At 47.9% G+C, this 26,762-nt stretch overlaps 1 protein-coding gene and 1 long non-coding RNA gene across 3 annotated transcripts in view; one reads left to right on the top strand and one right to left on the bottom strand.

Annotated features, from left to right (window-relative positions):
• The window catches only part of LOC101333068 (serpin A3-8-like), a 147,836-nt gene that overhangs the window by 8,358 nt on the left and 112,716 nt on the right, over window positions 1-26,762 (bottom strand).
• On the top strand, window positions 10,335-13,635 carry LOC109547157 (uncharacterized). Of its 2 annotated transcripts, XR_002172893.3 has the most exons (3): window positions 10,344-10,775; window positions 12,027-12,198; window positions 12,864-13,635. It is a non-coding gene; the product is annotated as an uncharacterized lncRNA (long non-coding RNA). The 2 variants fall into 2 exon arrangements; XR_002172892.3 differs by having other exon boundaries at window positions 10,335-10,775; window positions 12,027-13,635.

Genomic DNA, 26,762 nt, shown 5'->3' with positions numbered 1-26,762 from the left:
ATGTCCTGCCACTCCCTTCTGGCTTGTAGGGTTTCTGTTGAGAGATCAGCTGTTAACCTTATGGGGATTCCCTTATGTGTTATTTGTTGTTTTTCCCTTGCTGCTTTTAATATGCTTTCTTTGTATTTAATTTTTGACAGTTTGATTAATATGTGTCTTGGCGTATTTCTCCTTGTATTTATCTTGTATGGGACTCTCTGTGCTTCCTGGACTTGATTAACTATTTCCTTTCCCATATTAGGGAAGTTTTCAACTATAATCTCTTCAAATATTTTCTCAGTCCCTTTCTTTTTCTCTTCTTCTTCTGGAACCCCTATAATTCGAATGTTGGTGCGTTTAATGTTGTCCCAGAGGTCTCTGAGACTGTCCTCAGTTCTTTTCATTCTTTTTTCTTTATTCTGCTCTGCAGTAGTTATTTCCACTATTTTATCTTCCAGGTCACTTATCCGTTCTTCTGCCTCAGTTATTCTGCTATTGATCCCATCTAGAGTACTCTTAATTTCATTTATTGTGTTGTTCATCGTTGCTTGTTTCATCTTTAGTTCTTCTAGGTCCTTGTTAACTGATTCTTGCATTTTGTCCAATCTATTGTCCATTCTATCTCCAAGATTTCGGATCAACCTTACTATCATTATTCTGAATTCTCTTTCAGGTAGACTGCCTATTTCCTCTTCATTTGTTAGGTCTGGTGGGTTTTTATCTTGCTCCTTCATCTGCTGTGTGTTTTTCTGTCTTCTCATTTTGCTTATCTTACTGTGTTTGGGGTCTCGTTTTTGCAGGCTGCAGGTTTGTAGTTCCTCCTGTTTTTGATGTCTGTCTCCAGTGGCTAAGGTTGGTTCAGTGGGTTGTGTAGGCTTCTTGGTGGAGGGGGCTAGTGCCTGTGTTGTGGTGGATGAGGCTGGATCTTGTCTCTCTAGTAGGCAGGTTCACGTCTGGTGGTGTGTTTGGGGGTGTCTGTGGCCTTATTATGATTTTAGGCAGCCTCTCTGCTAATGGGTGGGGTTGTGTTCCTGTTTTGCTAGTTGTTTGGCATAGGTTTTCCAGCACTGTGGCTTGCTGGTCGTTGAGTGAAGCTGGGTGCTGGTGTTAAGATGGAGGTCTCTGGGAGATTTTCGCCGTTTGATATTATGTGGAGCTGGGAGGTCTCTTGTTGATCAGTGTCCTGAAGTTGGCTGTCCTACCTCAGAGGCAGAGCCCTGCCTCCTGGCTGGAGCACCAAAAGCTTTTCATCCACAGGCTCAGGATAAAAGGGAGAAAAAGTAGAGGGAATTAGTAGAAGTATGAGGAAAGAAAGAAGGAAAGGAGGGTAGGAAGGAAGGAAGAAAGAAAGAAAGAAGGAAAGAAGGCAAGAAGGAAAGAAAGGAGGGAGGGAGGGAGGGAGGAAGGAAGGAAGGAGGGAAAGAAGGAAAAAAGACAGAAAGAAAGAAGATACAGTAAAAATAAAATAAAGTATAATAAAGTTATTGAATTAAAAACTTCTTATTTAGAAAAAAAAAAGGGGGGGACGGAAAGAACCTTAGGACAAATGTTGGAAGCAAAGCTATACAGACAAAATCTTACACAGAAGCATACACATACACCCTCACTAAAAGAGGTAAATGGGGAAAAATCCTAAATCTTGCTGTCAGAGACCACCTCCTCAATTTGGGATGATTCGTTGTCTAAAGGAGGGAAGGAAGGACGGAAAGAAAGAAAGAAAGAACGAAGGTAAAGTGTAATAAGGTTATTAAAATTAATTATTAAGAAAGAAAAAAAAATTAAAAAAAAACATGGACGGATAGAACCCTAGGACAAATGGTGGAAGCAAGACTATACAGACAAGATCTCACACAGAAGCATACACATACACATTCACAAAAAGAGGAAAGGGGGAAAAATCATAGATCTTGCTCCTAAAGTCCACTTCCTTAATTTGGGATGATTGGTTGTCTATTCAGGTATTCCACAGATGCAGGGTACATCAAGTTGATTGTGGAGCTTTAATCCGCTGCTTCTGAGGCTGCTGGGAGAGATTTCCCTTTCTCTTCTTTGTTCTCACAGCTCCCAGGGCTAAGCTTTGGATTTGGCCCTGCCACTGCGTGTAGATCGCTGGAGGGCGTCTGTTTTTTGCTCAGACAGGATGGGGTTAAAAGAGCCGCTGATTGGGGGCTCTGGCGCACTCAGGCCGGCGGGGACGAAGGGGCACAGAGTGCGGGGCGGGCCTGCGGTGGCAAAGGCCGGCGTGACTTTGCACCAGCCTGAGGCGCGCTGTGCGCTCTCCCGGGGATGTTGTCCCTGGATCCCGGGAACCCGGCAGTGGCGGGCTGCACAGGCTCCGCGGAGGAGGGGTGTGGAGAGTGACCTGTGCTCGCACACAGGCCCCTCGGTGGCGGCAGCAGCAGCCTTAACGTCTCCCGCCCGCCTCTGGGGTCCGCGCTTTTAGCCGCGGCTTGCGCCCGTCTCTGGATTCCGCGCTTTCAGCCGCGGCTCGCGCCCGTCTCTGGATTCCGCGCTTTCAGCCGCGGCTCGCGCCTGCCTCTGGATTCCGCGCTTTCAGCCGCGGCTCGCGCCCGTCTCTGGATTCCGCGCTTTCAGCCGCGGCTCGCGCCCGTCTCTGGGGTCCGCGCTTTCAGCCGCGGCTCGCGCCCGTCTCTGGGGTTCGCGCTTTTAGCCGCGGCTCGCGCCCGTCTCTGGAGTTCCTTTAAGCAGCGTTCTTAAACCCCTCTCCTCACGCCCCAGAAAACAAAGAGGGAAGGAAAAGTCTCCTGCCTCTTCTGCAGGTGCAGGCTTTTCCCCGGACTCCCTCCCGGCTAGCTGTGGTGCACTAACCCCTTCAGGCTATGTTCAAGCCGCCAACCCCAGTCCTCTCCCTGCGCTCCGGCCTCAGCTCGCAGCCCCGCCCGCCCCGGCGGGTGAGCAGACAAGCCTCTCGGGCTGGTGAGTGCCGGTCGGCACCGATCCTCTGTGCGGGAATCTCCCCGCTTTGCCCTCCGCACCCGTTGCTGTGCACTCCTCCGCAGCTTCGAAGCTCCCCCCTCCGCCTCCCGCAGTCTCCGCCCGCGAAGGGGCTTCCTAGAGTGTGGAAACTTTTCCTCCTTCACAGCTCCCTCCCACTGGTGCAGGTGCCGTCCCTATTCTTTTGTCTCTGTTTTTTCTTTTGCCCTACCCAGGTACGTGGGGAGTTTCTTGCCTTTTGGGAGGTCTGAGGTCTTCTGCCAGCCTTCAGTAGGTGTTCTGTAGGAGTTGTTCCACGTGTAGTTGTATTTCTGGTGTATCTGTGGGGAGGAAGGTGATCTCCGCGTCTTACTCTTCCGCCATCTTCCGCCTTCCCCCGAACATTTATTTTTAAAGCAATTTCCAACACGACTTTAGGTCACCCCAAAGAGGTTTCAGTACAAAATGTTGAAACTCTTTCCTAAAAAAAAAAAAATCTAGACAGGTAAGAAAAAAAAAAGAAAAAGAAGAAGAGAGGTATAAATACAAGTCATAAGAAATTTAGGAAGTATTCTGTAAATAGTAAAACTCGTTGCATCCAAGATGGCATTTTGAAACCATGGAGACAAGGTAATCAATTCTACAAATATTGGGAAATGAACACATCATTTAAAAATTAAATTAAGTTAAAGGAAAATCTGTTAGAGTGAACTTCCTAAGCACTACATATACAAAAGCCAGAAACCATGAAAGGAAAGATGGATATAAAGTAATATCGTGTTTTAAAACTCTGCACAGCATACACAAAATAAGGACCAATCACAGACAGGAACATGTGTGCGTGGTAGAGACCTCATGGTCTTCACAATGGAGACTTCTTATGCATCAGTAATAACCATATATGCTCCTTAATGGGCAGGTAAGGAATGTGGGAAAACATGCATTGAAGCATTGTGAATGGGGTCTGGCTTTGCTTTTCTTCATCTCATTCTCTTTATCTTACTTTCTCCGTTACCCTTATCTCGGCAGAAACAGACACTTTCATACATACTGTTGACAAAAATTCAATTAACTTTCAAGTCAAGAAGAAAACAAGGAAATTTTATTCACACCAAACTGAGGATCGTCACCCAGGAAGCAGATTCTCAGAAAGCTCTGAGAACCGTTCCACCTGTGAGAAGTCGAGGGCGCCGTCATATACGTTTTCAAGACAAAGGATCATACATCAAAATAATCCACGGGTATTTCACGTGAAGGTCACCAAGGGTCCACAGTCCAGGTATGCACGTGGACAAAGCAAGCAGCGAGTCACCGTGTTCAGCGGGGGCCGGGGGGATGCGCTGGGTCTATGGCTACCCGAGGAGGCCGATCTCTTGCTAGTCATCCTGAAACCATGCCTCACAGGCACAGAAGCTGGTGCCTTAACAGAAATCCTTGAGTGTGCAGGACTGAGTGTTCTGTGCCGTTACAGAACAGCAGACAAGGGAACAGCCTGTTCAAAAACCCTCTGCCTGTAACCCGCCTTTACTGATTAAGCCGCTTTCTTTTTTTTCCCTTTAATTGCATACCCTCCAAGCTTCATGTAGCCAAGGTAACATCACAAGACTTCCTAACCACCGCTATAGATAACACCACTGATGTTTGGGGCACTAAAGTAATGGGGGGCTTTAGTTGTTTTCCAGAAACCTGGAGTCAGCGCCTGCCCAGTTCAAGCTGGCCAAGACTGGTTGGGACCGCCGGCTTCCAGACTGGGCCGGCACAGGTGTCTGACGGATGACCTTTTGATGTTGGAGGGCTGAAAACTCCGCCCTCATATTAGGCTAAGCCCTTCCATTTTTGAACATGTATTCCATGATGTGCCTGCGAAGAACACTGATTCCCTCACTTTCTCCCCCTGCCAATCTGCTTTCCCCACATCTAAGACCACCCAGCTTACTTGTCCTATGAATATCTCAAGTCTCTCGCCTTTGGTGGACGTTTGTTCTTCTGTTTCCTCACTTGGCTGCCTTGTCAATAAACTTTCTCTGCCGCAGACCTCGGCATCTCAGCGTACGGCTTGCTGTGCGTCAGGCATACAAGCCTGGTGTGGCAACAATGCTGTCAATCGGTTCCACTTTAAATAACACAGACCTAAGTCTAGCCAGGACCAGAGTCCAGTGCAACAGCAGAACAACAGAAGAAAATCTTCATGGGAGGAACATTGTAAATTGCAGCCCCTCCCCCCTCCCCTCCCGCCCCAAAGCCCCTAATTTAAGGTTTTATTACCCTTCAGGATAAGCCCACTAAAAGTGTCCAGATCCCAATTCTAATGGGGGGATGGGTAGTTTACCTCCCCCCGAGCAATTCTCTGGACACCGACTGAGTGTCCCACAATTTAACTCCATTCTGACACTATCTACCCAGAGATCGCCTCAGATTCCACAAGTTACGGATTCAGCGCCCCCTCTCCCCCAACTTCAGATGCCGGTCACAAGTCCAGGTTGTTACCTGTGCTTCTGATCAACTGACTACAAATCAGAGGTTCCCAAGACACCCTCTCTGGGTTTGATTAATTTGCTAGAGTGGCTCACAGAACTCAGGAAACCCATTTACTCGGTAGATTACTGGTTTATTGTAAAAGGATATAACTCAGGAACAGCCCTATGGAAGAGATGCATAGGGAAAGGTAGGGGGAAAGGTCATGGAACTTCCATGCCCTCTCCGAGCCCCACTCTCCCCAGATCTCCCTGTGTTCACCAACTCAGAAGCTCTTTGAAACCTGTCGTTTTGTGTTTCAGGGAGACTTCATTACATATTCGTGATTGATTAAATCATTGGCCTTTGGTAGCCATTCGCCCTCCAGCCTCTCTCCTCTCCCCAGAGGACAGAAGGGTGGGATGGAAAGTCCCAGTCCTCTAATCACACAGTTGGTTCTCCTGGCAACCAGCCCCTCATCCTTAGGTTACCTAAGCGCTTTCCAAAAGTCACCTCATTAACATAACAAAAGGCATCTTTATTGATCTCATCGCAGGAAATTCCAAGGGTTTTCGGAGCTCAATGCTGGAAATGGAGGAAAAAAACCAAACACATATTTCTTATTATATCACAATACTACACCCGCCAATTTGATTCCAGCAGTGTGTGCACAGGCACACACACATATACACACACACAAGCACACACACACACATATATAAATTTAATTCTTTCTATGAGGGAAGGGCTGCTATAACTCCCACTATACAGATTAGAAAATTGAGGTTCGGGATAGTGAACAATCTGTCGAATATCATATTGTTAGTCAGTGGATGTACATCCTCCTAAGAATATCTTGATATAAAAGAAAGAAAAAAATTAAATGTAGAAGCTATTAGTGGAAAAAGTTTGGGAGAAATTGAGGAAAAACTGGGACTCTCTCCACAGCTCCACTTAAGGTCACTGCTATTAAGTGCTGAGCTCCTGGGGACAGCCTGCAGCATATTCGTCAAACTCTCCCATCATGCTGGGCTCGGGGACAGAGAGAAGAGAAAGGCAGGGCTGAGCAGGCTCGGAGAAGGGAAGTGGGCAGACGGGATGAGGCAGGAGGTAGATGGGCCCCAGGCTGAGTAGCTGCAGTGTGTCCCCTGAGGACAGACACTTCAAGATCAATATAATGGCAGGAGCAGAGAGGAGCGCTGAGCCCTGCTTGGGTAAAACGATAAGGTGGCTACATATTCCTCATCCTTGAGGTCAAGGAGACCTCCCAAACTACACCTTCGCAGAAAGGTTCCTCAGGGGTCAGAGAAGGGAGAGGTCACTAGCCCATAATATGTCCTGCTGACATCCCAGAGACCCTCGCACTGGAATCCTTCTTGGCTAAAAGATGTCATGCACATCTGGAAGGGCCCTGAGTCAGACCAAATATGGACATTGAGCCAGACAACGCGAGATGTTTGGCCAGAGGGAACCTGGAAAACTGCCCCCGTATAAATGTTTAAACCATCCCAAGGCGGCCGACACTCTCTGAACCCACCCGTGTGTCTTTCTGCACCTACTTTGCTTCTAATAAACGCTCGATCTGCTTTACAAATTTCCGTCTCTTTGCTGAAGTTCTTTCTCTGAAGAAGGCAAGAGCCAGGGCCCTGCTTCTAGCCACTAGAAGTGGCTCAGTGGTCCAGTGGTTAGGATTCAGCACTTGCACCGCCGCAGCCTGATTTGATTCCCAATCAGGGAACTGAGATCCTGCTTCAAGCCGCAGCACACTGTGGCCACCCCAAGTCAAGGACAGGCAGAGACTTGGGTGGGGTGGGCTCACTGTTGCACGCGCCCATCACAGGTGCACACTGAATGAAGTCAAGGCCTCCAAACAGCCCAGCAGCAACTGGCTTCCCTCATCCACTCTCAGCCCCACTCTCAGGGAGGCACTGTGGTCCCGAGGTGCAGCACAGGTCCTAGAGCCAGGGAGACCTGCATTCTAATCCCGGTCGATCACGCATTAGCCGGGCCACCTGGCCCAGGTCGCCTCGCCTCACTCTCTGCCTCACTGTTTCCATCTGTCCAATGGGATCACAGAAGTACCTGCTTTGCCCACTCCACCAAGATGTTAGCAATGCTATCAAATGCAACAGGCAATGTGAAGGTGGCAATTTAATAATAATTAGTAATAATAGCAGTAATTAATAATAATAGTAGTAGTAGTAACGGACATGAGGAACAGCTGATTCTGGTCTTCCAAGTCACGTACTGCTCATCCTTTTCATCCTCTGGCATCTAGAGAGAGTGTGTTGGGGGCTTAATGCTGCTGGAGGCCCAGGAGCAGGGCAGTTCTTCCCCATCAAATAGAAAATGCTAGAATAATGGATCAGGCAGTGAGAACAGAGTTTTAAGGAAGGCTGAGGTCTGTAGGTAATTTAGTTAGCACAGGAAAAGAAGTCCGTCTTTGGGTAACTACTGGGTGTTTTATGTGCTACAGTGCAGTCAAGGATGGGAAATACTCATTTCTGAGTTTTTAGAAATTGAGGAAAACAGAATGGCTGTCTACCTGAGACCAAGGAAAGGGCCAAGGGCTGGGGAAGCCGAGCTATGTGGGTGAAGAAGTGATGTGGAAACCCCCAAGGCTATATATCATTTTCCAGCATTGCTCCACGCAATCCCACACGGGGTCCAGGACCAGCCACAAGCCACAAGTGCAGAAATGAGGAATGACAGAGCTCTGGAAGCTGTCATCACAGGCTTACCCTGCGGATGGAAGGAGGCACCAGGCATATCAGGAAAATGGGAAGGAAGGTTCCTTTCATTCATCCATGTTTCCAGCACTCCTTCCAAGATGAAAGAAAGCAGTCTGGTGAAAACCATGCATGGACTGGTAAGAAGGTGCCCTTTACTTGCAAGGGTATGCTCTCAGCTGACATCGCCTGTTTGCTGATACCAGATTGTCCTTTTACAGAGGACTGGCTCTACAATCCAGAATAAAATGAAGGACAATTGCTTTTGGAGAAAGAATATATTGATTGAGACTTACTCATACTAAGATGTAAATGACTGCTATCTGATACCATTCATGGGGGCAAGGAAAGAAACAGCAGAGCCCTGGGAATCTGAAGCAGGGGAGAAAGACCTCTGAGTTGGGAGAGATCAGAGAACGGGGAAACAGAAGGGCAGGGGTTGGAGGATTCGATCTGGGGTCAGAAAATCTGGGTCTGGTCTCCATACCTGCCACTGTCCAACTGCACCACCTCCTCAAGATACTTCATCTCTCATGAACTTGATTTCCTCACCCATAAAATTGGGGAGGAATGCTTGAGAAATCCACTGGGAGGATTCATTGAACTAGTGCCTGTAATAGGGGCGGTATAAAGCACCACTGCCTCTGTATAAACTGTTCCATGACTTTGGAATTTTGCAGGGGTCCCTCAGGGCCAGACCAGTAGCTTTCATACTCTTCCCTTCAGAGATAAATAAAAAAAAATACTGCGTGCCTAGCTCGAAATCTGTGTGATGTTAGGATTAAAACCTACACATCACACAACCACCAACAGTCTCCAGGCAGGTTTCTAAACACCAGAAAAACCTGACCAGTCAGCTCCTGTGTCGCTTCCAAGGCCAGAAATGATTTCCCTCCTCAAATGACCAGCCATGTCATTCTGGTTGTTTCCTGGGTGTTCACAGCCTGAGAAGAGGTGTGGGTCTGGAAAAGGTCAGATTCCTTGTGCCTCCTCAAATCTTACCATGTCTCTGTGCCTCAACGTGCTCACCTGTAAAATGGGCATAATCCCATCTACCTCCCCTCTGTTGAGATAATCCGTGCAAAGCCCTTGAGCTGTGTCTGAGACATGGAGGCGCTCTGTGGGAATCATTGCTTAATCATTACCATTATTATATATCATTTAAATTATTATTTTATGGTGACGCTGGTTATGGAGATGGAGCCACAGAAGGCAGAGCATCTCCACAGATACGTCCGCGTCTCGCCACACCCACCCCACCTCCCAGTCGCAGCTGTCTCCCATCTGGCACACTCTGGCGGCCTTGGGTGCGCCGGGCTGGGCAGGAGGCTTGTGCCACAGATGTGTGGGTGGGGCTGGATGCCGGAATCAGGAGGCAGGTGCTCTCAGCCAGTCTTTGGCAGCTATGACTCAACTCTCAGGTACAGCTGGTGGAGGTGGGGAGCAATGCTCTGAATTCAGTGCCAGGTGGGGGGGTGAGGGAGACTGGGCGCAGCCCTGGGGGGTCTTTGGAGATGGCTCTGAAGTCTGATCTGGGCATGGTCGCTGACCTTGGGGTGGAATGAGATTTGGGTCCATGTAGGCATTTGGGAGGAGGCCTGCAGGTGGGCCCAGATGTTCTCTGGACCAGTGTATCTGATCCCAGGGACTTGATCTAGGCCAGTGTAGGCACTTAGGGGGCCCATGGGAAGTGCAGGGCCCAGGGGCTTCTGAGGTGGTGGCAACCGGTGGCTGGAGACAGGCAGGGGGTGGAGCTTTGTGTCCACTGTCATTTGAGTCAGGGCTTCAGTAGCCACGGGCGAAGGGGAGTGGAGTCCAGGCCATGGGGGGTGGGAGTGGGCAGGGGGACAAGAGGCTGGGTGCAGGACAGGGAGAAGAAGCAATAAATCAAGACCTGGAAGACTGCTCTGATCGCCTAGCACGTTCCCTGGAGCTCTTCTTTGCCACAAAGACTGTTTTCTCCCACCTTCTCACTCTGGCGGGGCGGGCGGGGGGCAGTTTCTGACCTTGCCGTTCTCTCTGTGCTGTGGTCTCTGCTGCGTCTCCCTGAGTGTGAAGCGCATCCCCCTGGATTAGTTTATTCATAGCGTTCAGCACTTCTGAAATGGTCTTCTTTCATCTGCCTGCCTACTTCTGCATGGCTGGCCTTCGAGTGTTTGGATACCAGCTCCTTGAGAACAGAACCTGGCACTGACCGCAGCTGCACCCCCAGCTCCTGGAACAGACTAGGTGTGTGCTCAGGGCACAGACCCGTGGGGTGTTGGGAAACCTGCGTGAGGCCAAGGACTTGAGTCAGACACTGGACGGGGACTTGTGAGACGGCAGCGTGGCAGGGACATGCTGTGGGTTTTAGTCAAACAGACCTGGTTTGAAGAACTGTCTCAGCTACTAGCTAGTTACCTCAGCCCTGGCAAACTCCTGCAGCCCCAAAGCCTCTGTTTCCTCAACTGCATAATTCAGGAGAAACGTAGGAAATGTCTCAGCTCACAGCATCTGAGTCAGCGGGAGATACTGGGTTTCAAGAAGGCCCGGGTTGCGAGAGCTGTGACGTGAGGCTGCCAGAAGCTTCCACCTGCTCCGACCTTTGCACTGGTTTGTGTGCCAGCTTTATTCTCTCTCTCTCTGCAAACTGGCTTCTGCTGTGATCAGCTGGGCTTCCGTCAGGACAGCAAAACCAAGGTGAATGATGGGATATAAGGGATTACTCCAGGGATGAGGTTCCCCAGGGTTCTGGGAGCTGGTGAGAAGTCTGTGGAAGGTCCCTGCATCTGGTGGCCAGCCATCTGGTGGTGATAGTGATAGTGGTGCTGGTGGTGTAGTGTTGGTGATGGTGGTAGTAGTGACAGTGGTGGAGGCAGTGTAGACAGTCAACAAATCCTTATCCTAATAAATATTTAATTACAATTTCTGGCTGATAGAAAAAGTGCTGTTATATCCCTTTTTCTTGAAATATGTTTTCATCTTCAAGCCCCTCAGCTTTGATGTGTTTTCGGTCATCTATCCCTAACTGGGAATAAAGGTTCTGAAGGGATCCAGGTAGCCTTTGACAGACAGGTGGGAGAAATAGCAGAGGGTTCCTAGAGTGGGACAGGGGGTGCCCAAGATGGAATTCCCACTCTCAGCCTCCCCTCCACTACCATTCATTCATTCATTTGTCCAAGTCTTCACTGTTTCTCTGGGCCTAGCACTGTGGTAGCCTCCGGGGCTACAATGCTAAAATATTCCCCCAGGTTGCCACAAATGTAGGTTTTCCCTAGAAAAATACAATGGCTCCCTCTCCTTTTATCTGGAATCCAGTGGGAGAAAGGTCTAAAAATTCATCTCTAGGTTTGCTATGTCAAAGTCTGCTGATCTAGATAATTAAGTCCCCAAACCCGGATATTTAATAAAAGGAAAAAGAATACAGGCATATAACCCCTCAGCTGAACTCCGTGATCGAGTGGCAAAGGGATTGAGGTGACAATCAGGGTGGCCAGAGTCTTGGGAATTTTGGGGGCTTCAGGATTCGCCTGGGAGGGAGTGAGAAGGAGGGGAGAAGGAGGCCAAGGGGTCCAGGCGGGCAGAAGCCCCTCTGGACCTGGAATGCAGCCTGGGGAGAGCCCCCTGCAGTGCGGACAGGAGGCACTGAGCACGATCAGGTGATCTCCAGGTTGGCACGCGCCACCGATGGCTTTCCTCCCCACTCTGTCTCTAATCGAAGGGATAAATTGTGCCAGCAGCTCTCATCTCCCACCTGGACGGTGGCAGCCACAGCTATAGGGGTTTCTCTGGATGATGAACGCTCCGCTCTGCCTCTAGAGGATTGTGGTAGAAAACAGCTTTCTCTGTCACTTCTTGGGCTGCCTGTGATCCTGTTTCCTTTCTGTCCTTCCCAGCAGTTTCTAAAGAGATGCCCTAAGCCAACATTCCCTTGAACTTCTCTCTCAACAGGACTTTGATTCTGGAGCCGTTGCATAACGTCACTTTCTAAGGGGGTCCAACCTCCCACCATCAGTCTGCCTGGCTGACCTGCTCCTGTTTCCGAAGCAGCCCCACAGGAGTCTGGTTCTCTGCTGCGGTGCTGGGTCTTCGAAGAGAAAGCAAGGGCATCTTCCATCGCCGGGTAAGCGTTTGTCCTCACAGCTGAGCTTTCTACAGTTCACCACTCCCCCACGCGTTGGCCTCTACCCACCTTTCCAGAAGCATTCCTGCTAGCCCTTCACATCTAGCCCTTCACAGCTAACACTGCATATCCCTTCTCCCAAACATCCCGGGGCTGCACTGCCTCTTGGAAACTCCCTCCCATCCAGCTCCCTATAGCTGCAGACAAATAGATCCTTCAAGTCAAATTCCAACACCTCCAGAGAGCCTCCTGGGTTGTTTGCAGTTAGAAGAGGCCACACCCTTCTCTTCCCCACTGTACCTGACCTGCACGTTTCCTAGGGCACGGCTCATGGGCTGTTTGCTGCGTGTCACTTGCTCACTGCCCTGGTTTCAACACTACTTTCACCAAGAGCACCCATGACCTGATGAACCTGTCTGTCCAGTCCGAGGCTGGTGGACATGGAGTCTCACTGCCTTCAGCCACGGGGGTGTGGTCAGCAGACAGGGCTCAGCTCTCGGCTCCTTTAACCGAGCAAGATGGGGATTTAACAGTCCAGCCAATTCAGCCCAAGATGGACAGCTCTACTGAACAATGTTCCCTCTTGGCCAAAGTTTTGTGGGGCTGGTAATGCAGTTCCACTTTCCCGTCTGCTCCATCCTGCCTCCCCTCACTTCCGTTCACAGGTGTTGATCGCCGCCAAGCATCTTCTACCCAAACTCCAACTCAGCCAGCAGCGCTGGGCCTTCTCCTGGGCTTCTTCGTCTGCTCTTTCATTCGGCAAATCTTGATCCAGCCCTGGCCACGTGCGGACACCGTTCTGAGCAATTGAAATTTGGCAGCAAACAATGTGGGACTTAAAGACCTGTGGGGAGAGAGACTAGAAACAAGCAAATAAACGAACAAGATACTGTAAATGCTGTGAGAATGGACAGGTAATGGATCAGAGAGTGACTTGGAGGTAACCACCCTGGATGGAGGGAGCGTATGGAAAAGCTTCTCTGAAGAGGAGATGTTTGATCCGAGTGCTGAAGGTGGACAAGGAGCCAGCCATGGGAAACGCTGTTCTATCGGGTTATTTTTGTCTAACTGCCCTGGACATCTCACCAAATGCTCTCAGGCCCCAAGTGGCCTCCCCTGTCCCCAGTCCTTACTGCACTCCTCTGCCTGTGTTCATGACCTCGGGGGATGCCACGCCTGTCCACCAGGCACTCAGCCCAGATCCTTGCAGTCCCCCTGCCCCCTCCCTGTCCCTCATCACCAGGTCCTGCTGCCACCAATCTTCTGGGGCGACCACACCCCCAAGCCAACCGCAGGCTGCCAGCACCTGTCATCAGCTGTTGCAATACTCACCTGACAGGTTGCCCTTCCCCATCTTTCACCATCCTTCTTGCTCTTCTTTTTTTTTTGATACACATGATCTTTTTTTGTAAATTAAAAAAAAATTTTTTTTTTGGCTGCATTGGGTCTTTGTTGCTGCACACGGGCTTTCTCTAGTTGTGGCGAACAGGGGCTACTCTTCAATGTGCTGTGCGGGCTTCTCACTACAGTGGCTTCTCTTTGCTGTGGAGCACGGGTTCTAGGTACATGGGCTTCAGTAGTTGTGGCACACGGGCTCAGTAGTTGTGGCTCGCGGGCTCTAGAGCGCAGGCTTAGTAGTTGTGGTGAACAGGCTTAGTTGCTCCGCGTCATGTGGGATCTTCCCAGACCAGGGATCGAACCCGTGTCCCCTGCATTGGCAGGCAGATTCTTAATCACTGCGCCACCAGGGAAGTCCTGAGATCAGTTATTTATTGCCATAATAATGCTGCGTAACAAACAACCATAAAACTTCAGTGGTATATGATCGGCACTGGTGGTGTGTATGAATGGAGTCAGCTAGGGGACTGGGTGCTGTTGATTTTTTTCTGGGCTTTGCTGGCATGTCTGGAAGTTGGCTGACTGCCACCTAATCTAAGCTGGCTTCCCCCAGGTTGCTGCACCAGCTGCTGACGCAGCTCTGTTCCACATCTCTCTCATTCTCCCTTAGACCAGCCTGGGTATCTTCTTCTTCTGGTGATGACAGAGGCAAAAGAACTCAAGTGGAAATATGCAAGGCCAGGGCTGAGAACTAGTAACCTTAGTCTGCTGGCCAAAGTAAGTCTTGTGGTTGAACCCGGGATCCGGGCGGAGGGCACTACACATCGATGCGCAAAGCGAATGTGTGCAGGAAGGGGTGAAGAGGTTTGTAACCTACACCAGGGATGCCTAAGATCATGAGCACATAGAAAAATGAAGACATTAATGGTCCCTATTCTTGGTGTGAGAGCGCTCAGCAAATGTAAGCTAATGTTATAATCCTTATCATGCCTGTGAAGTATACGTTACAGACCCCAATACCCGGTAAAGGGGGTCAAAGCTAGTGTTCTCACTGCTCCAGATAAACTTGCAGGAACTCACGGACCTTCGCTCTGTCAGCCTCACAGTTCCGAGCCCTCCCCTCCACTGCCATATGTGAACCCGCTTCAGATGCCTCTCATTTCTCCTCTGCTCTGGTTGGGGAATATGCGCTATTCATCTCTGTGAGCGGGAGCTCCTGCCTGGTGCCCGTCGACGCACAACCCCTCCCAGATTGCTCAGGACCTCCAGTCACAACCTGTTCTCCAGTCGCTTTTGTTCTCCTTTTCAGTATGGTCCTGACCTGCTCTTCTGACCTCAGCTCTTCTTTTTCTGCCATTTTTACCCTGCGGTTCAGTCAGATGGGATCACTACCCCTCCCCTGCCACATTTGCCAGGCCCCGTGCTCGATGTCAGTCACGGGCTGGCTGCTGGTCTCTCCAAATCATCTTCACTCTGGAACCCAGATTCCCTCCCAGCCTCGGTGGAGGTGGGAAAAGAGCAGGGTGAGCTGTGCTTGCTCGTGAAACCTGGTCCCAGAAGGGACATGCATCACTTCTGCCCTTACTTGAATGCCCAGAGTCAACACATCAACACATTTTCTTAGGGAGGGGGCAGCAGCCTACTCCAGGTTCACAATCCCTGAAACTCTTTGCTGGGAAAAAACATGAAATAGATTGGAAAATTTTGTTGCCAAGTGTTTTCAGGTTTACAGATATGAGGGTATTTGCAGGTGACACCTTTACATGGCTTTCAGTAGCAACATTGCATAACAATAGAAATGTTTCCATACGTCTGTTTTCAAGAGATTTTCAAAGCATGAGGCTGGTTTTTATTCGTTTGCCTTTTGAAAACTGTTACTTTCTCACTCATGATTAAAACTTTTTTTATATCAAAGAGACAGATTGTGTTTTGGAAATAAATCCACTTCGAAATGAGACCCATTTTCAACTGCAGAGGAAAAAGTCAGCACATCTGAAACACCTATCCTGTGTAAAACAAAAAGAATGTGCAGCTCATCTTCAAGAATCATACTTTCAAGTACCTTACGTAAGATAAGCAGAACATTTCTGTGTGGTATCAAAGCTTTCAATATAAATAATTCCTTATCTTATGATTCCTAAAGATTCAATCGGAGATGTTTATTTTATAAAACTCATTATATTGACAATATCTTTCAAATAAAGACTTTGAAAATGACTGTCTTGCTACAAAAAGTGTGTTTTGATAATATAACACACGTTGATAATATAGCTTGCTTTCACCTATATAAGGAGTTTCACATGTGTTGCTACCTGTATAAACATAGCCCTGAATTCTTTGTATCTTCTAGTCTAAACAAATGCTGCATCTGTGGCTACACTCTTTTTTTTTTTGTGGTACGCGGGCCTCTCACTGTTGTGGCCTCTCCCGTTGCGGAGCACGGGCTCCGGATGCGAAGGCTCAGCGGCCATGGCTCACGGGCCCAGCCGCTCCGACGCACGTGGGATCTTCCCGGACCGTGGCATGAACCCGTGTCCCCTGCATCAGCAGGCGGACTCTCAACCACTGCGCCACCAGGGAAGCCCCTGTGCCTACACTCTTTCCCCATAAAAATATTGTTTTGACTTAAGACATAACATAATGTTGAAAAAAATATATTCTCCAGTAACCTTTCCTTTGGTGTTTCACCAAAAAAATAATACTTTTTTAGGTATATTTCACTGCTGAAACAGAATCTAGCAAACTTCTAGATTGAAAAGACTCTAGCAAACATCCTAATTTGAGACATATTAGTCTCAGCACTGTCATCTAACTATAGAGCAAACCACCCATAGGAGGAATTTGTTTGATTCAAATCCCTGCTTCGGATCTTCAGCAACGTTTTCTCCGGTTCATTAAACAGTATTTGCTAACAAACGAATTCATTTTAGTTTGTTGCCATATTATTTTCCATGCACTGGTTCAGTCATTTTTCTAAGACCAACAGTATGTGACCTTTTGTTTTCATTATTGAGAAAGAGATCGAAAAGGGGCTTCTCCTGAGAAACTGGTCACATTGTCTTTCTTGATCTGTATCCTGGCTATTTGGATGGGTTCCGTCTGTGAATAATGAACGGGCTGTACACTTACCATACGTGCTTCTTTCTAAATGTGTATTACACGTCAATAAAACATATTTAAAGAGATTTTTAAAATGTGTTATTAAAACGAATAGCACTTTGTAATGTGACAGATTGAATACATGAGTTTAGACAATGTCGAAAAAATCTTGAGCTTGGTCTTAGTTTTTACATAGCTGGCTAATTGTGATGATTCCACACGATCAGAGCTAATATTTCAGGGAATAACGTCTACGGAGGAGTCAACCTTCTGGAACTGTGTTCAGCTGCAAGTAACACAAGACTTGGCCAAATAACAGCTTAAACAAATTAGAAGGTTTTTTCATACAACAGAAGGATGAGAGTTCTTGGCTTTGTTTCAGCAGCTCACAGACGTCAGGACTAGTCTTTACCACTGTTTTGTCCTTTCTCTCAAGATCACAACAGAGCTGCCACACCTCTAGTCATCACATCTGCGTTACAGAAAGGAGGAAGGAGGAAGCCACAAGGAGGAAGGGTATTACCTACGTTAGGAAAAGAAAATTCTCCCCAAATCCTTAGAAGATGTCCCATTATTTCTCTTTATCAAGATTTCTGCTCAGTTATCATCTTTAGTAGGAAGGGAAACTAGGAATGGAGTTTTTTTGTAGAGCACATGGCTGCTCTGTATAAAACTGGGGTTCTGCTAGCGAGAAGGAGAGGCTGGCTGTTGGAGAAGCATTGAGCAGGGTCACAAGGCGAGTCCTGGAGTGGTTACGCTCATGGATGTAAACCCGTATTTCAAATGATCTTTGAGGCCTTTGGAGCACTTTGGCTGGTGCCTTATGAGATGTGGTTTGACCTTCAGAGCGCCTTGTGCTGGGGCTGATGGGAAGCCAGTATTCGGAGCAGGAGTGGGCCAGAGCAGTCTTTGGGCAGGTGGGGAAAAGGCATTCTGTCTAGACGGATACAGCCCCGCACTTGGGAGGAAGGACTGGCCAGTGGAGTATAGATGGATTTCAGCCCCCACTTGCCTCCTGCCCAAGTGCCCTTGTGCAGTCCACAACTTGCACAACTGTGTGCAGCAGCAACACGTCAGTTCCGCCATTTCCTGTTTGTACAGTTCTCTTTGCATAATTGGTTTTATTATCCATAATCCATAGCTGCTTTGTAGGAATCTCTTTAAGTGGGTTATTCACGTTGTGAGGGTTAGTTTAACTAACCCCTGGGTAATATAGTCTGTTGCTCTGTCAGTGCGCTGAGCCAGAAACTGCAATGTGAACCAATCGTCAGAAGTTGAACCAAGGACCAAGGACGATACTGCCCCTTGCACACCGTGGGGTGCTCCCCCTACCAACGTAACTTGGACTCTGCACGTGGAGTTGCCTGGGTGACAGGTAACTGAGTAAGAGAGCCAGTGCTAACCACGTATTACAAACGAGCAGAGCTTCATTTCTTTTTTATTAAAACGAAAAAGGTAAACAAAGTTCTAATATTTTCTTCCATGTTTTCTAGGATGCTCTAAATGCATCTTGGTGTTTGTTTATCTGTTTTACAGTGACTCAATTCAGAGGACTTATGATTTTTAAGAAAAGTCCTCTCTAAGGGAATCTTTTCTTCCCAGTCTTCTGATCATCTATTCTAGGGTAAGCAAAACGGCTGAATTTCTGATTATCTGGTTCTGCACTCATAGCAGACATGACTAGTCGATCCTAGCACTCTTACCTGCTGAACCCAGCACCTCTCAACCCCGGGCTCCGGGCAGATGTTAACATCTGTTCAGGAGGCAGCGCCAAAATGCACCTATAGCTATTGCCCATCTTCAGACGTGGAGTGGCCGATTCAATCCAGTTCAGTCAGCTTTTCCTGAACACTTCTGCTGGATGCAGGGAGAGAGACAAAGAAATCAGACCCCCTGCCCTCAAGCATAGGTACTTATAAACCCTCATCACAGTTTTCATCTCATCTTATCACTACATCCTATAACCATACTGGGAAGCCACCATACAATTAAGTTCTCCCTCTGTGTCCTCTGTTTACCCATCTATAAACAGGGGTTTCTCAACCTCGGCACAGTTGACATTCTGGGCTGGATCATTCCTGGTGCGGGAGGCTGTCCTGTGCATCATAGGGTGTTCAGCCTCGTCTTTGGTCTCTACCCATTAGATGGCAGTAGCAATCCCTCCCCCAACGATGACAATCCAAAATGTCTCCAGATATCACCAGAGGTTTCCTGGGGGGCAAAATCTCCCCCCACCCCAAGTTGAGGACCGGGGCATTAAAGCCCCTTTCAGCGCCAGATTCTCAGACTAACTCAGGACACAGAGAAGAAATCGGCATCCACAGAGGCCTGGGAAGGATTTCTGCGCCATCTGCTGGCGACTCGAAGCCTTGTCCTTGCCGAGCCTGGTGAACTGCCCTGCAATCAGCCAGATGGAAACACCCCTGGGAGATGGGTGCCCCTGAGGCTTAGCCTGGGGAAAGGGCTGGAAAAGAAAATGGAGAATGTAAGACTCGTGTTTGTGCTTTGTATAAGCTTCACCCATTAGAGCAGAAACCAAGGCTGACGGGGTCCTTGGTGAAGAGCTGTGGGCTTCTCTACCCCTGTGTTTCTCAATGGGGTGACTTTGCCTCTCAGGGGACACTTGGCAATGTCTGGAGAGGTTTGGGGTCGTCACAGCTGGGTGGTGGCGGGGGCTGCTGGCACCTAGTGGGTACAGACCAGGGATGCTACTAAACATCCTTCATTGCACAGGACAGCACCTACCCCCAGTTCCAAATGCCAAGAGTGTCAGGTTGAGAAACTCCGCTCTAAACCAAGCACTGAGCTTCCCAGTGTTCCTTGCCTCCTGGGGCAGACCCTGGGCCTGGGTGCACACTTATACACTCCGACACACACGCGAGGAGCCTGGAGAAGCGCCCCAGACTTCATGGGACATGCGTTTGGAATAACGCAGGATCAGAGGGGCTTGGAACCCAGCCCGCATGGTTGTTTTCTCTCCTTGTGAAGCAAGCAACCCAGCAGCAGCGCACATTTACATGATGATTCCTGCAGACCCAGCCCTGGGATGAGTGGACAAGCGAGTTGACTGCTGCGACCGGCGTTTCTGAGGAATGCAGAATATGGAGTTAGAAAGACCAGACTTGAACATTGGCTCTGCTACTTTCTCCCTGAGTGAGCTGGGGAAAGTAGTTGACCTCTCAGGACCTCAGTTTCCTCATCTGTAAAATGGGTGCAATACCAGCAGTACTAAGCTTACACAGTAGTTGAGCTTATTTGGAGGAAGTAAGGGGGGAGAGGGAGGGGCTGGCCAGCCACACTGTCAGTTCACACTCAGGGCTGGAACCACCCTTGGGCACAATCAACTCAGCTGCCAGGCTCTCAGGAGGGGGCGAATGTCACTGTCCTGAAGGTGACTCAACTCCTCCCTACCTTTGCTGCCTCTGTTCCTATATCTGACTCTGCCTCTGCCTCCCCAGTTCCTCTGCAGCTTTGGGACTCCTGAACCTCACCAGCCCATGCTAATGCACTCTGTGCCGTGCCTCCCTGAGAGAGGGGCCCTCACTGGTCAACCAGTCACTGGCCGCGCTTAGGGTCAGATCAGGGGCACTTCCCATGGCCCCCAAGGCTTCTAGCTCCCGTGGGAGGGGGAACGAGCTGTGGGTGAGACCCCCAGCCGAAGCCATGGCAGGGAACTCAATGGCACACCTTAGGGTCACTCTCAGGGGGCTGAGGGCGTGGCAGGTGCGGGCTGGGGAGGGAGACGGCGCACTCAGGACTGCACGGCCACATATATGCCGTCAAGGGCAGGAGGACACAGTCAGTGAAAGGAGAACCCGGTGAAGGGTAGAGCGGTGGCTTCTGGAAAAGAAGGAGGTGCACCGGGACGTGGCCTGTCTACTGAAGTGAGTAGGCTGACCGGGTGTCTGAAACCGCCTCCATGCATTTGGCCAGACCTTGGAGATTCACAAAGCCCTTTTCGGCCTCCTCTTCCAGCTGATCCTCAGAAACCCCTCTGTGGTTGGAAGGACGTCCTTATTTTCCAGATGTGGAAATTGAGGCCCAGCTGGGGAAGTCGCTACCCCCTGGACGTGCAAACAGCAAGGGCCAAGGCCAGGCCCGACGGCAGGTGTAACAGCAACTTTGTACAGCACGGCTGCCTGGAGCCAGGGCCACTTGGGAGAGCGGATGGAGGCTTCCCCTCCATAGTGTGGAATGTCTCCTTTATGGCCCGGAGCCCCGGCGCATCAGCACTTGGGAGGCGTGGGCTGCTACCTTGCGGAGACAGCCATGCTGAAGCGTCATCCCCTCTGCGGCCTCTGCATCAAGAGCGCCGGCAGCTTTGTGGGATGGGGGGGGCGGGGGCGTGCAGCACTCCTTACTCCTTGGCACAACGGCAGGAGTAACAAAGCAAGAGAGAGGCATGGACATATATACACTACCAAACATAAGGTAGATAGCTAGTGGGAAGCAGCCGCATAGCACAGGGAGATCAGCTCGGTGCTTTGTGACTGCCTGGAGGGGTGGGATAGGGAGGGTGGGAGGGAGGGAGACGCAAGAGGGAAGAGATATGGGAACATATGTATATGTATAATTGATTCACTTTGTTATAAAGCAGAAACTAACACACCATTGTAAAGCAATTATACTCCAATAAAGGTGTAAAAAAAAAAATCCCCCCAGTGAGATACTGGAGCCCGTTAAAGCCCTGCTCCCGCTTCCAGCAGAGGACGTGGGGACTCCAGTCTCAACAGGTCTGGAGTATCTGCTCAGAGACCCCAGTTTAAGGCCTGCCAAGAGAGAAATCGCATTTGCTTCTGGAAAGTTCTTCCTGGAGAACAGTGGCCTTCTCATGGCCTTCTTTCCCCGTGGGGGGCTTGCCCACTGTCTCTGCCAAGACTCCTGTCACATGAGGCTGTGTTTTGGAGCCTGGGGAGGGGGAGGGGAGACGGGGAGGGGACCGCGGCTTCTGTCAGCTGTCGCTGCTTCGCTGGCCGTAGATTGCAGGCCTGTGTGTGTGGACAGCAGTGACCCGCCAGGTGCGTTTGCACGGCTCTGAGTGACTGAAGTGCCACCGCCACCCCTCATCAGGCCTGCATTAAAGCTTCAGCCCTAAGTCTGGCCGCGTCCCCCTGAGGTCCCTTTCCCTGCCGGTTTCCTGTAGGAGAAAAACCCAGTGATGGTAGCACCTAGGGGTTCTGTTCCTACAAAGTCATAAGTTCTTCATCCTCTCTCCTCTGCCTGTGGGAGTGTGGGGACGAGCTCACACGTGTCGTATTGAAATCTCATTAGAGAATAGAATGTAAATCATCTGTGTCTATAGAAAGAACTCTATACAGAACTCTCATTATAGAACAGAATATACAACATGTCGTATAGAACTCTCACTATAGAATAGAATGCAAATCATCCGTGTCTATAGAAAGAACTCTATATAGAACTCTCATTATAAGACAGAAGTTAGAACATGTGGTAGAGAACTCTCATTATAGAATAGAATGTAAATCTTCCGAGTCTATAGAGAGAACGCTATATAGAATTCTCATTATAGAATAGAATATAGAAAATGACGTACAAAACTCTCATTATAGAACAGAATGTAAATCATCCGTGTCTATAGAGAGAACTCTATATAGAATAGAATATAGAACATGCCGTATAGAACTCACTACAGAATAGAATGTAAATCTTCTGTGTCTATAGAGAGAACTTTATGTAGAACTCTCATTATAGAATAGATCATAGAATATGCCGTACAGAACTCCCTACAGAATAGAATGCAAATTATCTGTGTCTATAGAGAGAACTCTATGTAGAAATCTCATTATAGAATAGAATATAGAACATGCCGTATAGAACTCTCAATATAGAATAGAATGTAAATCATCCGTGTCTATACAGAGAACTCTATATAGAACTCTCATTAGAGAATAGAATATAGAAAATGTCGTATACAACTCTCATTACAGAATAGAATATAGAACATCTCGTATAGAACTCTCACTGTAGAATACAATGTGAATCTTCCGTGTCTATAGAGAGAATTCTATATAGAACTCTTATTACAGGATAGAATTTAGAACATGTGGTATAGAACTCTCATTATAGAATAGAAAGTAAATCATCCGTGTCGATAGAGAGAACCCTATATACAACTCTCATTATAGAACAGAATTTAGAACATGTCCTATAGAACTCTCATTGCAGAATAGAATGTAAATTATCCGTGCAGAATAGAATGTAAATTATCCGTGTCTTTAGAGAGAACTCTATATAGAACTCTCATTATAGGATAGAATATAGAACATGTCGTATAGAACTCTCATTCTAGAATAGAATATAGAACATGCCGTATAGAACTCTCATTATGGAATAGAATAGAGAACATGCCGTATAGAACTCTCATTATGGAATAGAATAGAGAACATGCCGTATAGAACTCGCACTATAGAATAGAATAGAGAACATGCCGTATAGAACTCGCACTATGGAATAGAATATAGAACATGCCGTATAGAACTCTCATTATGGAATAGAACATAGAACATGCCGTATAGAACTCTCATTATGGAATAGAATAGAGAACATGCCGTATAGAACTCTCATTATGGAATAGAATGGAGAACATGCCGTATAGAACTCTCATTATGGAATAGAATAGAGAACATGCCGTATAGAACTCTCATTATGGAATAGAATATAGAACATGCCGTATAGAACTCTCACTATGGAATAGAATATAGAACATGCCGTATAGAACTCGCACTATAGAATAGAATAGAGAACATGCCGTATAGAACTCTCACTATAGAATAGAATAGAGAACATGCCGTATAGAACTCTCACTATGGAATAGAATATAGAACATGCCGTATAGAACTCTCACTATGGAACAGAATAGAGAACATGCCGTATAGAACTCTCACTATAGAATAGAATATAGAACATGCCGTATAGAACTCGCACTATAGAATAGAATATAGAACATGCCGTATAGAACTCGCACTATAGAATAGAATATAGAACATGCCGTATAGAACTCTCATTATGGAATAGAATATAGAACATGCCGTATAGAACTCTCACTATGGAATAGAATATAGAACATGCCGTATAGAACTCGCACTATAGAATAGAATATAGAACATGCCGTATAGAACTCTCACTATAGAATAGAATATAGAACATGCCGTATAGAACTCTCATTATGGAATAGAATATAGAACATGCCGTATAGAACTCTCACTATGGAACAGAATAGAGAACATGCCGTATAGAACTCTCATTATGGAATAGAATAGAGAACATGCCGTATAGAACTCGCACTATAGAATAGAATATAGAACATGCCGTATAGAACTCTCATTATGGAATAGAATAGAGAACATGCCGTATAGAACTCTCATTATGGAATAGAATAGAGAACATGCCGTATAGAACTCTCATTATGGAATAGAATAGAGAACATGCCGTATAGAACTCGCACTATAGAATAGAATATAGAACATGCCGTATAGAACTCTCATTATGGAATAGAATATAGAAAATGCCGTATAGAACTCGCACTATAGAATAGAATATAGAACATGCCGTATAGAACTCTCACTATGGAATAGAATAGAGAACATGCCGTATAGAACTCGCACTATGGAATAGAATAGAGAACATGCCGTATAGAACTCTCATTATGGAATAGAATAGAGAACATGCCGTATAGAACTCGCACTATATAATAGAATATAGAACATGCCGTATAGAACTCTCATTATGGAATAGAATATAGAACATGCCGTATAGAACTCTCATTATGGAATAGAATAGAGAACATGCCGTATAGAGCTCTCACTATGGAATAGAATGCAAACCATCCGTGTCTATAGAGAGAAATGGAGATTCTAGAGATAGAGGGTATGCAGACCTCTGTGTAACCAAGTACAGACAACGTTTGTGGCACATACAGAGGAAGGGGTGAGATTGAAAGCCTGAACTGTTTAGATCTAAATATGTATCAAAATAAAGGTCCCCCCAGAGCCACAGTGCCATGCTTCTCTTTGTCTTGTCTGCCACTTTGGGAGCAGCTGCAAGGTTTTCGAGAAACCTGGGGGTCGTCCTCTCGTCTCAGGGCGCTCACTCAGCTGCTTGATGGCCCAGTGGGGCCAACCCCCTTCCCACTGCTCCGGCAACTCCCAGACCCTGCTGGCATCGCCTTGCCTTGGAGACGAGATTGAACGCACAGATGCCCAGGTCCACCCGGCCTGCTGCGTTGGCAGCTTCAGGGCGGGGTCTGGAATCCGCGGGTGGTCCTGTAGCATCAGGATGAGTGTGTCTGGGTGACTCTGACACGGTGGGGCTGGGCTGGCATGTACTGGAAGGAGCCCTGGCAGCTTATTTGAGGGTAGGCCTGCCGAGAGTGAAAGAATTGGGTCCCACAGTAAAGCAGGTCAGTTAAGAATCACCAGACTCAAGCGCAGCGAGCTGTCCTGGCTTCCTCCACCCTGTCAGTTTTCAACTTCAGGGAATATCGACCCAGAGAGGGTTGCCGTTGCCCACCACTTTCCCCACCTCAATGCTGAGCCCGGGCCCTTGTCACCTGTTTCCTGAGGCCAGGACCTCCAGCCACCCCACCTGTTTCCCAGGCACCTGGCCGTCTGCTACTGGGCTGCCTTCTCGGGCTGCACTTACAGCCGGGGCCTCTGGGTCTCCACACACCAGGCTGTGAGGCCCCACGTGCTCCCCAGGGGGCCCTGAAGTTGCACAAGCTGCCTTGGATGAAGAGTAACAGGCAGACACCCGCACTGGACCCCAGCTGGCAAAGCACAGCCCCAAAGCCCCCGATCTCCTCCGACCCACTGAAAACCAGGGACTTTTATCCCCGGGTACTGGAGGGGAAACAAGGCTCAGAGAAGCAAAAGGTTTCCCCAGGGCCATTGCAAAAACGTGACAGAAAGGGGGATCCTGGTATGTGTCACTGGTGTGGGAAGTGGGGGGGCTTCTCCATGGAGGGCAATTGGTCAAGAGTATCTGGAGTGGGGTGAATTGTATGTCCTTGTCCTAAGCCCTGGCCCCTGTGAAGGCAACTTTATTTGGAAAAAGAATCTTTGTAGATATAATTAAGGATCTCAAGATGAAATCATCCTGGATTATCTAGGTGGCCCCAAATCCTGTGACAGGTGTCCTTATAAGAGAAAGGCAGGGTGACATGTGAGACACAAAGAGACATATGGGAGGAGCCACATGGATGCAGCCACAATCAAAGAACGCATGGCGCCTCCAGAGGCTGGAAGAGCCAAGGACGGATCCTTCCCTAGAGCCTTTAGAGGGAACTTGGCCCTGCCCACACGTTTTTGGCTTTTTTTTTTAAGGTTTTTATAACACTTTTATTTATTTATTTGTTCATTTACTTATTTGTCTGAGTTTGACTATTTTATTTTAATTTTTATTGGAATATAGTTGACTTAAAATGTTGTGTTAGTTTCAGGTGTACAGCAAAGTGAATCAGTTCCACATATACATATATCCACTCTTCTTTAGATTCGGATGTGGGGTTATGTTTAACATTAGCTGCTGGTACCTGCAGGGACCACGTGAAGGTTACCACCATGCTCCTCCCCAGCTGGCTGAAGGCCAATGTGTAAAGAAGGGAAAAACTAAATGGATTACCTTCCTTACCTCGGGGCTGCTTTTTCTGTCTGAGTATCTGACTTCCTGCTTGAACTCACTTCTCCTTTCTTGCCCTTATATGTAGTGCTGTTTTTTTGACAAAGGAAAGCTGGCTCTAAAATATCTGGATGTCTATGTTCCTATTCCACATTTTTATTTATTTATTATTATTTTTTATTGAAGTATAATTGCCTTACAGTGTTGTGTTAGTTTCTGCTAATTGTATTTTTTGACAGTTTCAATGTGTATTTCACAAAATATTGGCTACATTCCCCGTGTTGTACAATATACCCTTGTAGCTTATTTTATACATGATAGTTTGTGCTTCTTAATCCCCTAACCTTATTTTTCCCTTCCCTACGGGTAACCGCTAGTTTGTTCTCTATATCTGTGAGTCTGCTGCTTTTTCTTGGCCCTGTCCACACCTGAATCTGGATTTTCTTGCCTTCAAAGCTGCGAGAGAATAATATTTCTGTTGGTTAAGCCAC

The sequence above is a fragment of the Tursiops truncatus genome, chromosome 2 (assembly GCF_011762595.2).
Source record: "Tursiops truncatus isolate mTurTru1 chromosome 2, mTurTru1.mat.Y, whole genome shotgun sequence".
NCBI lineage: Eukaryota > Metazoa > Chordata > Mammalia > Artiodactyla > Delphinidae > Tursiops > Tursiops truncatus.
This window is presented reverse-complemented; position numbering and strand designations above follow the sequence as displayed.